Below are 12985 nucleotides of genomic sequence, written 5' to 3'. Positions count from 1 at the left end.
ATGTCACGTGTCCACGTTCTCCAGAGATGCTGCCTTACTCGCCGAGTTACTCCAGCACTTAATTTAGTTTAGTTTAGAGATACAGGGTGGAAACAGGCCCTTCGGCCCAACGCGTCTGCACCGTCCAGCGATGCCCGCACGCTAAACTATCCTACACCCACTAGGGACAATTTACAATTTTTACCAAAACCAATTAACCTACACCTGTGCGTCTTTGGAGCGTGGGACGGAACCGGGACACCGAAAAACCCATGCAGGTCACGGGAAGAACGTACAAACTCCGTACAAACAACACCCGTAGTCAAGATTGAACGTGGGTCTCTGGCGCTGCCCCACTGAGTCTCCCTTTTCTCACACTTGCCTATTTCTGACTGCTCTGCAATGTTACATCAGTTTCTATCACTGCAGATGCATCCTGACCTGGTATTTCCAACATTTTCAGTCTTTCATTTCAGATTGCCAGTGTGGTTCACCAAAGAAATGGGCCCATTGCATCCATGCAGATTAACGCAATTGATCAGTGTGGACGTGGTGGGCCGAAGGCCCTGGTTCCATGCTGTATCTTTCAATCAATCAAAGCCTTATAGGGTATCGATGATACCTTCGATTTGTACCAGCATCTGCAGTTATTTTCTTACACAAAGCCTTGCAGGGCATGGAATCAATTGCAAAGATGTGGGTGGCACAGCGGTAGAGTTGCTGCCTCAAAGCGCCAGAGACGCGAGTTCGATCCTGGCTACGGGTGCTGTCTGTACGGAGTTTTCTACATTCTCCCTCTGGCCTGCGTGGGTTTTCTCCGGGTGCTCCGGTTTCCTCCCGCACTCCAAAGACATGCAGGTTAGTTGACTTGGTAAAATTGTAAATTGACAGGGGAAATTCATATTAGTATCAAGGGATGGAGAGTTGGCCCCAGAGAGGAATGGGTTACAAGGCCTCTTCCTCCAGCACCAAGGGCCTCGACTCTCCCAGCTGATGTGGGGGTGGGTGGGTGCATCCAAACTATGAATCATCTCCTCTCTGCACAGATGCTGCCTGACCTGATGTGCGGACTCCATCTATATATTAAAATTCTCATTTGTTTGTTTGTTTGTTCCTGAACTGCAGCCAAAACGGTACACGACAGCGTGACAATTTTAGGCCCACCTTACTCACCGTCGTCCCTTTGGTGCTAATGGAAGAAGTTTCATTGAAATCGGTGTTATATTTTTTAAGTTATTCACATTTTAAAGTTTAAATCTATCTCCTTTCTAGGGTGCATCTGTAGAAGAAGAGGGAGGGAGGAGTGAGGATAAGGGAGGTTGAGGGGGATGGAGGGGGGCAGGGAGGGGGAAGAGAGGGTGCTGCACCAATGCAGAAGTGGTTTGGGCCCAATGGGTCCACTTGGTCTTGTATCTACCTGAATCTGAATCGACACAATGTGCAAGAATAACTCAGCGGGTCTGGCAGTACTTATGCTTTTTTTTAAAAAGCTGAGTAAGCGGAGCGGTTTGCATTCGGAGGGGTGAGATACGAATGGGAAAAGGGAGTGCAGAAGTCAAGACAATAGACAATAGGTGCAGGAGGAGGCCATTCGGCCCTTCGAGCCAGCACCGCCATTCAATGTGATCATGGCTGATCATTCTCAATCAGTACCCCGTTCCTGCCTTCTCCCCATACCCCCTGACTCCGCTATCCTTAAGAGCTCTATCCAGCTCTCCCTTGAATGCATTCAGAGAATTGGCCTCCACTGCCTTCTGAGGCAGAGAATTCCACAGATTCACAACTCTCTGACTGAAAAGGTTTTTCCTCATCTCAGTTCTAAATGGCCTACCCCTTATTCTTAAACTGTGGCCCCCTGTTCTGGACTCCCCCAACATTGGGAACATGTTTCCTGCCTCTAACGTGTCCAACCCTTTAATAATCTTATACGTTTCGATAAGATCTCCTCTCATCCTTCTAAATTCCAGTGTACACAAGCCTCGGGCAGCTTTTGGGCAGCACAGTGTCACAGCGGTAGAGTTGCAGCCTCGCAGTGCCAGAGACCTGCGTTTGATTCTGATTACAGGTGCCATCTGTATGGAGTTTATACGTTCTTCCTGTGACCCCGTGGGTTTTCCCCGGGTGCTCCGGTTCCTTGTCAGCGCCCTTTGCGTGGCGACTGTTTGCATACCTTGGCAAGGTGTGCAAGCCAAGAATTTCACTGTAACTTGTCACATGTGACAATAAAGCATTCATTAATTCTTCCCAAACTCAGATGTGCAGGTTAATTGGCTTCAGTAAAATTGTCCCTAGTGTGTGTAGGATAGGGGAATCGCCGGTCGGCATGGACTCGGTGGGCTGAAGGGCCTGTTTCCATGATGAATCTCTGAACTAAACTGAAAGTACTAATGGCTGATGTACAGGAACATGGAAATTTATATCATTATTTATTTATTTATTTAAAAAAAATCCGGTCAATACAATACAACAGATTGACCACACAATTATGAAAGTTATATAGTACGAAATCATTATATCAAAGATAAAACAATACCATCACACAGGTATGTAGGTTAATTGGCTGGGTAAATGTAAAAATTGTCCCTAGTGGGTGTAGGATAGTGTTAATGTGCGGGGATCGCTGGGCGGCACGGACTTGGAGGGCCGAAAAGGCCTGTTTCCGGCTGTATATATATATGATATGATATGATATGATATTCTCTGACCGGAAAAAAAGGTGTAGGCAGAAGCCAAAGCATATTGTGCTTACCCTTAATACTTAACAAAGCATTACCCTAACGAGCCAAAATAGCAGTGAAACAAAGCATATAAAACATCATATAATAAAAAATACACAACATCATAAGTCAGAAGCAGATACACAAAACATAGAAAGAAACACAAATATAACCAAGAAACATCATTTCTGTCATGTCAGTCATTTGTCAGTGCTGGGCACATGTTTTGTATAAGAAGCTAACTGCAGATGCTGGTACAAATCAAAGGTATTTATTCACAAAATGCTAATCCCAGATCTCCCTCTATCTTCCTGTCTCCACCTATATCCTTCCTTTGTCCCACCCCCGACATCAGTCTGAAGAAGGGTCTCGACCCGAAACGTCACCCATTCCTTCTCTCCCGAGATGCTGCCTGACCTGCTGAGTTACTCCAGCATTTTGTGAATAAATCGATTTGTACCAGCATCTGCAGTTATTTTCTTATACTACTGGTTGCTCCACTGCGATTTCTCTTCGAGGTATGTCCACTTTGAAGAAGTTCTCCTCCTCTCTTCGACGAGAGTTCAGTAACATGCTCTCTCGCTGCTCCCCCTCTGTGATTTCTCCTGCTCTCCTACTCTTCAGATAGCTCCTCTGTCCCTCCCTTCCCCTCCTCCTTCCCAGATCTCCCTCTATCTTCCTGTCTCCACCTATATCCTTCCTTTGTCCCACCCCCGACATCAGTCTGAAGAAGGGTCTCGACCCGAAACGTCACCCATTCCTTCTCTCCCGAGATGCTGCCTGACCTGCTGAGTTACTCCAGCATTTTGTGAATAAATACCTTCCACATGTTTTGTATCTTTCAAATATAATATTTTTGAACATTTTCTTGAATTTACACATATTACTACACACTTTTAATTCCTTGTTGCAACTAGTCCATAAATTGACCCCTTTAACAGTCACACATCTATTTTTCACATTTGCCCTTAGCCTCTTTTTTTCAAACATATAATTTGCCCTGAGTAGATACCTGCTCCCCCTCACTGAAAACAAACTGTGGATACAGTCAGGAAGTCTTCTTTCTTTTGCTCTAAACATTATTTGTAGAGTATTAAAGTCTACCAGGTCCATAAATTTTAAGGCATATGGTTCCATAAGTAATGGGTTGGTTGGGTCATTATAACCAGCCTTATTGACAATTCTTACGGCTCTTTTTTGCAATATAAAGATTGAATTAGTGCTAGTTTTGTAGGTGTTTCTGCATACTTCCACACAGTCTGTAACGTACAGAACAATAAGTGAGCAATATAAAGAAAATAGTGAATTTTGATCCAAGATGTCCTTAGTTTTGTGCAATATTGCAATGGATTCAGACAGTTTTGATTTGATATGTTTTATGTGAGGTTTCCAACAGTTTATGATCTATTATCACTCCCAGTAATTTATTTCCATACTCTTTCAATTTCTACATCATTAATCATGAGTGTTACCTCAGAACTTATTTTACAATTTCCAAACACAATAAATTTTGTTTTACTTAGATTTACTGACAATTTATTAGCATCAAACCACTTCTTTAGGGTTTCCAATCCCCCCGTGTCTAAAAGTTGCTTCAAAACGTTTTTACCTGCACAAAAACAAAAAGGCCCAGAGAGAGTAGAATTAAAACTGCAAGGGGAGGGTTATTTTTTTGATAAGAAAAGGCCAACATGCCATTTCTTCACTGCCTGCTGTACCTGCATGCTTACTTTCACTGCCTGCTGTACCTGCATGCTTACTTTCATTGCCTGCTCTACCTGCATGCTTACTTTCACTGCCTGCTCTACCTGCATGCTTACTTTTAGTGACTGATGTACCTGCATGCTTACTTTCGCTGCCTGCTGTATCTGCATGCTTACTTTCACTGCCTGCTGTACCTGCATGCTTACTTTCACTGCCTGCTGTACCTGCATGCTTACTTTCATTGCCTGCTCTACCTGCATGCTTACTTTCACTGCCTGCTCTACCTGCATGCTTACTTTCACTGCCTGCTGTACCTGCATGCTTACTTTCGCTGCCTGCTGTATCTGCATGCTTACTTTCAGTGACTGATGTACAAGCACACCCAGGTCTCATTGCACTTCCCCTTTTCCTAATCTGACAGTATTCAGATAATTCTGAAGAAGGGTCTCGACCCGAAACGTCGCCCATTCCTTCTCTCCAGAGATGCTGCCTGACCCGCTGAGTTGCTCCAGCATTTTGTGTCTGTCTAAGGTGTAAACCAGCATCTGCGGTTCCTTCCCACCTCACACTGGCGGTACTTCAGTTCTGTCTCTGCACTCCACCCCCCACTGTTGAGTATCAACCCCTCCCGCCGTGCACTAACGGGCACCACGTACTCAACACCCCCTACAACACACGTTACGCTGTTTTACTACTCATGTGGACTGCTGCATGTCACACACAGATCCTTTGCACTAATGCACCATGCATTGACGCTGTGCATCATTGCATGCCATGCATTGCCCATGGGCACAGTCCGCTGGGCAATGTCGCATGTCCTGAACACCGTGCATTCCCCCTGTGCACTGTTGCATGTCATACAATGTCCCTGGGCGCAGTCGCAACCCATGCATTGAGCCCCATGGGCACAGTTGCATGCCATGCATCACCACGGGCCACAGCTGCAACACATGCATCGCCCCATGGCATTACATGCATTGCCCCGTGCACCGTTGCATGCCGTGCATTGTCCCATGCGTAGTTGTATGCCGTGCATTGGCCCCGTGCAGCGTTGCATGCAGCGCATTCCCCGTGTACCGTTGCATGCCCTGCATTGCCCCTGTGCAGCTGCATGGCGTCCATTCCCCTGTGCACCGTTGCATGCCGTGCATTGGTCCCACCTTGACCTGCATTGTGACGGCGCGGGTGCGCGCCCCGCGTGACGTCAACGGCGGCGGGAGCGGCGCGAGTCTGAGGCGCGCGGCCGCGGGGATGGCGCACCGGCGGATCAACAAGGTAGGCGGGAGCGCGCACGGGCACCCGCACCGGGACAGCCCCCCCCCCCACACACACCCACCCCCCCCCACACACACCACCCCCCCCCACACACACCCACCCCCCCCCACACACACCCCCCCCCACACACACCCCCCCCCACACACACCCACCCCCACACACACCCCCCCCCACACACACACCCCCCCCACACACACCCCCCCCCCACACACCCCCCCCCACACACCCCCCCCCCACACACCCCCCCCCCACACACCCACACACCCCCCCACACACACCCCCCCCCACACACCCCCCCCCCCCACACACCCACACACCCCCCCCCCCACACACACCCCCCCCCCACACACCCACACACCCCCCCACACACACCCCCCCCCACACACCCCCCCCCCCCCACACACCCCACACACCCCCCCCCCCCACACACACCCCCCCCCCACACACCCACACACCCCCCCCCCCCACACACCCCCCCCCCCCCACACACCCCACACCCCCCCCCCCCCACACACACCCCCCCCCCCACACACACCCACACACCCACACACACCCACCCCCCCACACACACCCCCCCCCCCCACACACACCCACACACCCACACACACCCCCCCCCCCACACACACCCACACACCCCACACACACCCACCCCCCCACACACACCCCACCCCCCCCACACACACCCCCCCCCCCCCACACACACCCACACACCCACCACACACCCACCCCCCCACACACACCCCCCCCACACACACACCCCCCCCCACACACCCCCCCCCCCCCACACCCCCCCCCCCCACACCCCCCCCCCCCCACACCCCCCCCCCCACACCCCCCCCCCCCCCACACACCCCCCCCCCCCCACACACCCCCCCCCCCCACACCCCCCCCCCCCACACACCCCCCCCCCACACACCCCCCCCCCACACACCCCCCCCCCCCCACCCCCCCCCCCCACACCCCCCCCCCCCACACACCCCCCCCCCCCACACACCCCCCCCCCACACACCCCCCCCCCACACACCCCCCCCCCCACACCCCCCCCCCCCCACACACACCCCCCCCCCCCACACACACCCACCCCCCCCCACACCCCCCCCCCCCCCCACACACACACCCCCCCCCCACACACACCCACCCCCCCACACACACCCCCCCCCCCACACACCACACCCCCCCCCACACACACCCACCCCCCCACACACACACCCCCCCCCCCCCACACACCCCCCCCCCCCACACACACCCACCCCCCCCACACACACCCACCCCCCCACACACACCCCACACACCCACACACACCCACCCCCCCCACACACACCCCCCCCCCACACACACCCCCCCCCCCCACACACACCCACCCCCCCACACACACACCCCCCCCCCACACACACCCACCCCCCCACACACACACCCCCCCCCCACACACACCCCCCCCCCCCCACACACACCCACCCCCCCACACACACCCACCCCCCCACACACACCCACCCCCCCACACACACCCCCCCCCCCCACACACACCCCCCCCCCACACACACCCCACCCCCCCCACACACACACCCCCCCCCCACACACACACCCCCCCCCCACACCACACCCACCCCCCCCACACACACCCACCCCCCCACACACACCCACCCCCCCCACACACACCCACCCCCCCCCCACACACACCCCCCCCCCCACACACACACCCCCCCCCCACACACACCCACCCCCCCCACACACACCCCCCCCCCCCACACACACCCACCCCCCCACACACACCCACCCCCCCACACACACCCCCCCCCACACACACCCCCCCCACACACCCCCCCCCCCACACACACCCACCCCCCCCACACACACCCACCCCCCCACACACACCCCCCCCCCCACACACACCCACCCCCCCCACACACACCCCCCCACACACACCCACCCCCCCACACACACACCCCCCCCCCCACACACACCCACCCCCCCCCCACACCCACCCCCCCCCCCCCACACACACCACCCCCCCACACACACCCCACCCCCCCACACACACCCACCCCCCCACACACACCCCCCCCCACACACACCCACCCCCCCCCACACACCCACCCCCCCACACACACCCACCCCCCCACACACACCCACCCCCCCCCCACACACACCCCCCCCCACACACACCCACCCCCCCCACACACACCCACCCCCCCCACACACACCCACCCCCCCACACACACCCACCCCCCCACACACACCCACCCCCCCACACACACCCACCCCCCCACACACACCCACCCCCCCACACACCCCCCCCCCCCACACACACCCACCCCCCCACACACACCCCCCCACACACACCCACCCCCCCCACACACACCCACCCCCCCACACACACCCACCCCCCCACACACACCCACCCCCCCCACACACACCCACACACACACACCCCCCCCCACACACACCCACCCCCCCCACACACACCCACCCCCCCACACACACCCACCCCCCCCACACACACCACCCACACACACCCACCCCCCCACACACACACCCACACACACCCACCCCCCCACACACACCCACCCCCCCACACACACCCCACACACACCCACCCCCCCCCCCCACACACACCCACCCCCCCCACACACACCCACCCCCCCACACACACCCACCCCCCCCACACACACCCACCCCCCCACACACACCCACCCCCCCACACACACCCACCCCCCCACACACACCACCCCCCCACACACACCCCCCCCCCCACACACACCCACCCCCCCCACACACACCCACCCCCCCCACACACACACCCACACACACCCACCCCCCCACACACACCCACACACACCCACCCCCCCCCACACACACCCACCCCCCCCACACACACCCACCCCCCCACACACACCCACCCCCCCCACACACACCCACCCCCCACACACACCCACCCCCCCACACACACACCCACCCCCCCACACACACCCACCCCCCCACACACACCCCCCCCCCCACACACACCCACCCCCCCACACACACCCACCCCCCCACACACACTCACCCCCCCACACACACCCACCCCCCCCACACACACCCCCCCCCCCCACACACACCCACCCCCCCACACACACCCCCCCACACACACCCACCCCCCCCACACACACCCACCCCCCCACACACACCCACCCCCCCACACACACCCACCCCCCCCACACACACCCACACACACCCACCCCCCCCCCCCACACACACCCACCCCCCCCACACACACCCACCCCCCCACACACACCCACCCCCCCCACACACACCCACACACACCCACCCCCCCACACACACACCCACACACACCCACCCCCCCACACACACCCACCCCCCCACACACACACCCACACACACCCACCCCCCCACACACACCCACACACACCCACCCCCCCCCCCACACACACCCCACCCCCCCCACACACACCCACCCCCCCACACACACCCACCCCCCCACACACACCCCCCCCCACACACACCCACCCCCCCACACACACCCACCCCCCCCACACACACACCCACACACACCCACCCCCCCACACACACCCACACACACCCACCCCCCCCCCCCACACACACCCACCCCCCCCACACACACCCACCCCCCCACACACACCCACCCCCCCACACACACCCACCCCCCCACACACACCCCCCCCCACACACACCCCCCCCCCACACACACCCACCCCCCCACACACACCCACCCCCCCACACACACCCACCCCCCCACACACACCCACCCCCCCACACACATCCCCCCCCACACACACCCACCCCCCCACACACACCCACCCCCCCACACACACCCACCCCCCCACACACCCCCCCCCCCACACACACCCCCCCCCCCCCCACACACACCCACCCCCCCACACACACCCACCCCCCCACACACACCCACCCCCCCCACACACACCCACCCCCCCTCACACACCCACCCCCCCACACACACCCCCCCCCCCACACACACCCACCCCCCCACACACACCCACCCCCCCACACACACCCACCCCCCCACACACACCCACACACACCCACCCCCCCCCCCACACACACCCACCCCCCCCCACACACACCCACCCCCCCACACACACCCACCCCCCCCACACACACCCACACACACCCACCCCCCCACACACACACCCACACACACCCACCCCCCCACACACACCCACCCCCCCACACACACACCCACACACACCCACCCCCCCACACACACCCACACACACCCACCCCCCCCCACACACACCCACCCCCCCCACACACACCCACCCCCCCACACACACCCACCCCCCCCACACACACCCCCCCCCACACACACCCACCCCCCCACACACACCCACCCCCCCCACACACACACCCACACACACCCACCCCCCCACACACACCCACACACACCCACCCCCCCCCCCCCACACACACCCACCCCCCCCCACACACACCCACCCCCCCACACACACCCACCCCCCCCCACACACACCCACCCCCCCACACACACCCACCCCCCCACACACACACCCACCCCCCCACACACACCCACCCCCCCACACACACCCACCCCCAAACCCCCCCACACACCCACCCCCCCCACACACACCCACCCCCCCCCCCCACACACACCCACCCCCCCCCCCACACACACCCACCCCCCCCACACACACCCACCCCCCCCACACACACCCACCCCCCCCACACACACCCACCCCCCCACACACACCCACCCCCCCACACACACCCACCCCCCCCACCCCCACCCCCCCCACCCCCCCCACACCCCCCCACCCCCCCCACACCCCCCCACCCCCCCCACACACACCCACCCCCCCCACACACACCCACCCCCCCCACACACACCCACCCCCCCCACACACACCCACCCCCCCCACACACACCCACCCCCCCCACACACACCCACCCCCCCCACACACACCCACCCCCCCCACACACACCCACCCCCCCCACACACACCCACCCCCCCCACACACACCCACCCCCAAACCCCCCCACACACCCACCCCCCCCCACACACACCCACCCCCCCACACACACCCACCCCCCCCACACACACCCACCCCCCCCACACACACCCACCCCCAAACCCCCCCACACACCCACCCCCCCCACACACACCCACCCCCCCACACACACCCACCCCCCCACACACACCCACCCCCCCCACACACACCCACCCCCAAACCCCCCCACACACCCACCCCCCCCACACACACCCACCCCCCCACACACACCCACCCCCCCCACACACACCCACCCCCCCCACACACACCCCCCCCCCCACACACACCCACCCCCCCCACACACACCCACCCCCCCCACACACATCCACCCCCAAACCCCCCCACACACACCCACCCCCCCACACCCCCCCCCCCCACACACACCCACCCCCCCCACACCCACCCCCCCCACACACACCCCCCCCCCCCCACACACATACCCCCCCCCCCACACACACCCACCCCCCCCACACACACCCACCCCCCCCACACACACCCACCCCCCCCCACACACACCCACCCCCCCACACACACCCACCCCCCCCACACACACCCACCCCCAAACCCCCCCACACACACCCACCCCCAAACCCCCCCACACACACCCACCCCCCCACACCCCCCCACACACACCCACCCCCCCACACCCCCCCCCCACACACACACACACCCAAACCCCCCCACACACACCCACCCCCCCACACCCCCCCCACACACACCCACCCCCCCACACCCCCCCCACCACACACACCCACCCCCCCACACCCCCCCCCAACCCATACACACACCCACCCCCCCCACACACACCCACCCCCAAACCCCCCCACACACACCCACCCCCCCCACACACACCCACCCCCAAACCCCCCCACACACACCCACCCCCCCCACACACACCCACCCCCCCACCCCCCCCACACACACCCACCCCCCCCACACACACCCACCCCCCCCACACACACCCACCCCCCCCACACACACCCACCCCCAAACCCCCCCACACACACCCACCCCCCCACACCCCCCCCCAACCCATACACACACCCACCCCCCCCACACACACCCACCCCCAAACCCCCCCACACACACCCACCCCCCCACACCCCCCCCCAACCCATACACACACCCACCCCCCCCCCCACACACACCCACCCCCCCACACCCCCCCCAACCCATACACACACCCACCCCCCCCCACACACACCCACCCCCCCACACCCCCCCAACCCATACACACACCCACCCCCCCCCCACACACACCCACCCCCCCCTTACCTCCCCCACCCCCCCCCAACCCATACACACCCCCCCCCCACCACACACACCCACCCCCCCTCATCTCCCCCACCCCCCCAACCCACACACACCCACCCACACACACCCACCCCCCCTCACCTCCCCCACACACACCCACCCCCCCTTACCTCCCCCACCCCCCTCCAACCCATACACACTCCCACCCCCCCTCATTTCCCCCACCCCCCCAACCCACACACACCCCTACACACCCCACACCCTCATCCCCACACCCCCCCACCCACACAACCCCCCACACACCCCCACCCCCCCTCATCTCCCCCACCCCTCCACCCACACAACCCCACACCCCCCCAACCCACACTCCCACACCACACACACCCCCCCAAACCCCCCCCACACACACCCACCCCCCCTCATCTCCCCCACCCCCCCACACAACCCCCACACCCCCCCCAACCCACACTCCACACCACACGCACTCCCACCCCCCACACACACACACCCACCCACACCCCCCCAAACCCCCCCACACACACCCACCCCCCCTCATCTCCCCCACCCCCCCCATCTCCCCCACCCCCCCAACCACACACACCCCTACACACCCCACACCCTCATCCCCACACCCCCCCACCCACACAACCCCCCACACACACCCACCCCCCCTCATCTCCCCCACCCCCCCTCATCTCCCCCACCCCTCCACCCACACAACCCCCCACCCCCACACCCCCCCAACCCACACTCCCACACCACACACACACACCCCTCCACCCACACACACACACACCCACACAACCCCCCACACACACGCACCCCCCCTCATCTCCCCCACCCCCCTCATCTCCCCACCCCTCCAACCCACACCCCCCCACACACACACACACCCTACACACCCCCCCACCCCACCCTCATCCCACACCCACCCACCCCCCCACTCCCTCCCAACCCACACTCACTCCCACACCCCACATACCCACACACCCCCTTCCACACACCCCCACCCACACC

The sequence above is a fragment of the Rhinoraja longicauda genome, chromosome 36, assembly GCF_053455715.1.
Source record: "Rhinoraja longicauda isolate Sanriku21f chromosome 36, sRhiLon1.1, whole genome shotgun sequence".
Taxonomy (NCBI): Eukaryota; Metazoa; Chordata; class Chondrichthyes; order Rajiformes; family Arhynchobatidae; genus Rhinoraja; species Rhinoraja longicauda.
This window is presented reverse-complemented; position numbering follows the sequence as displayed.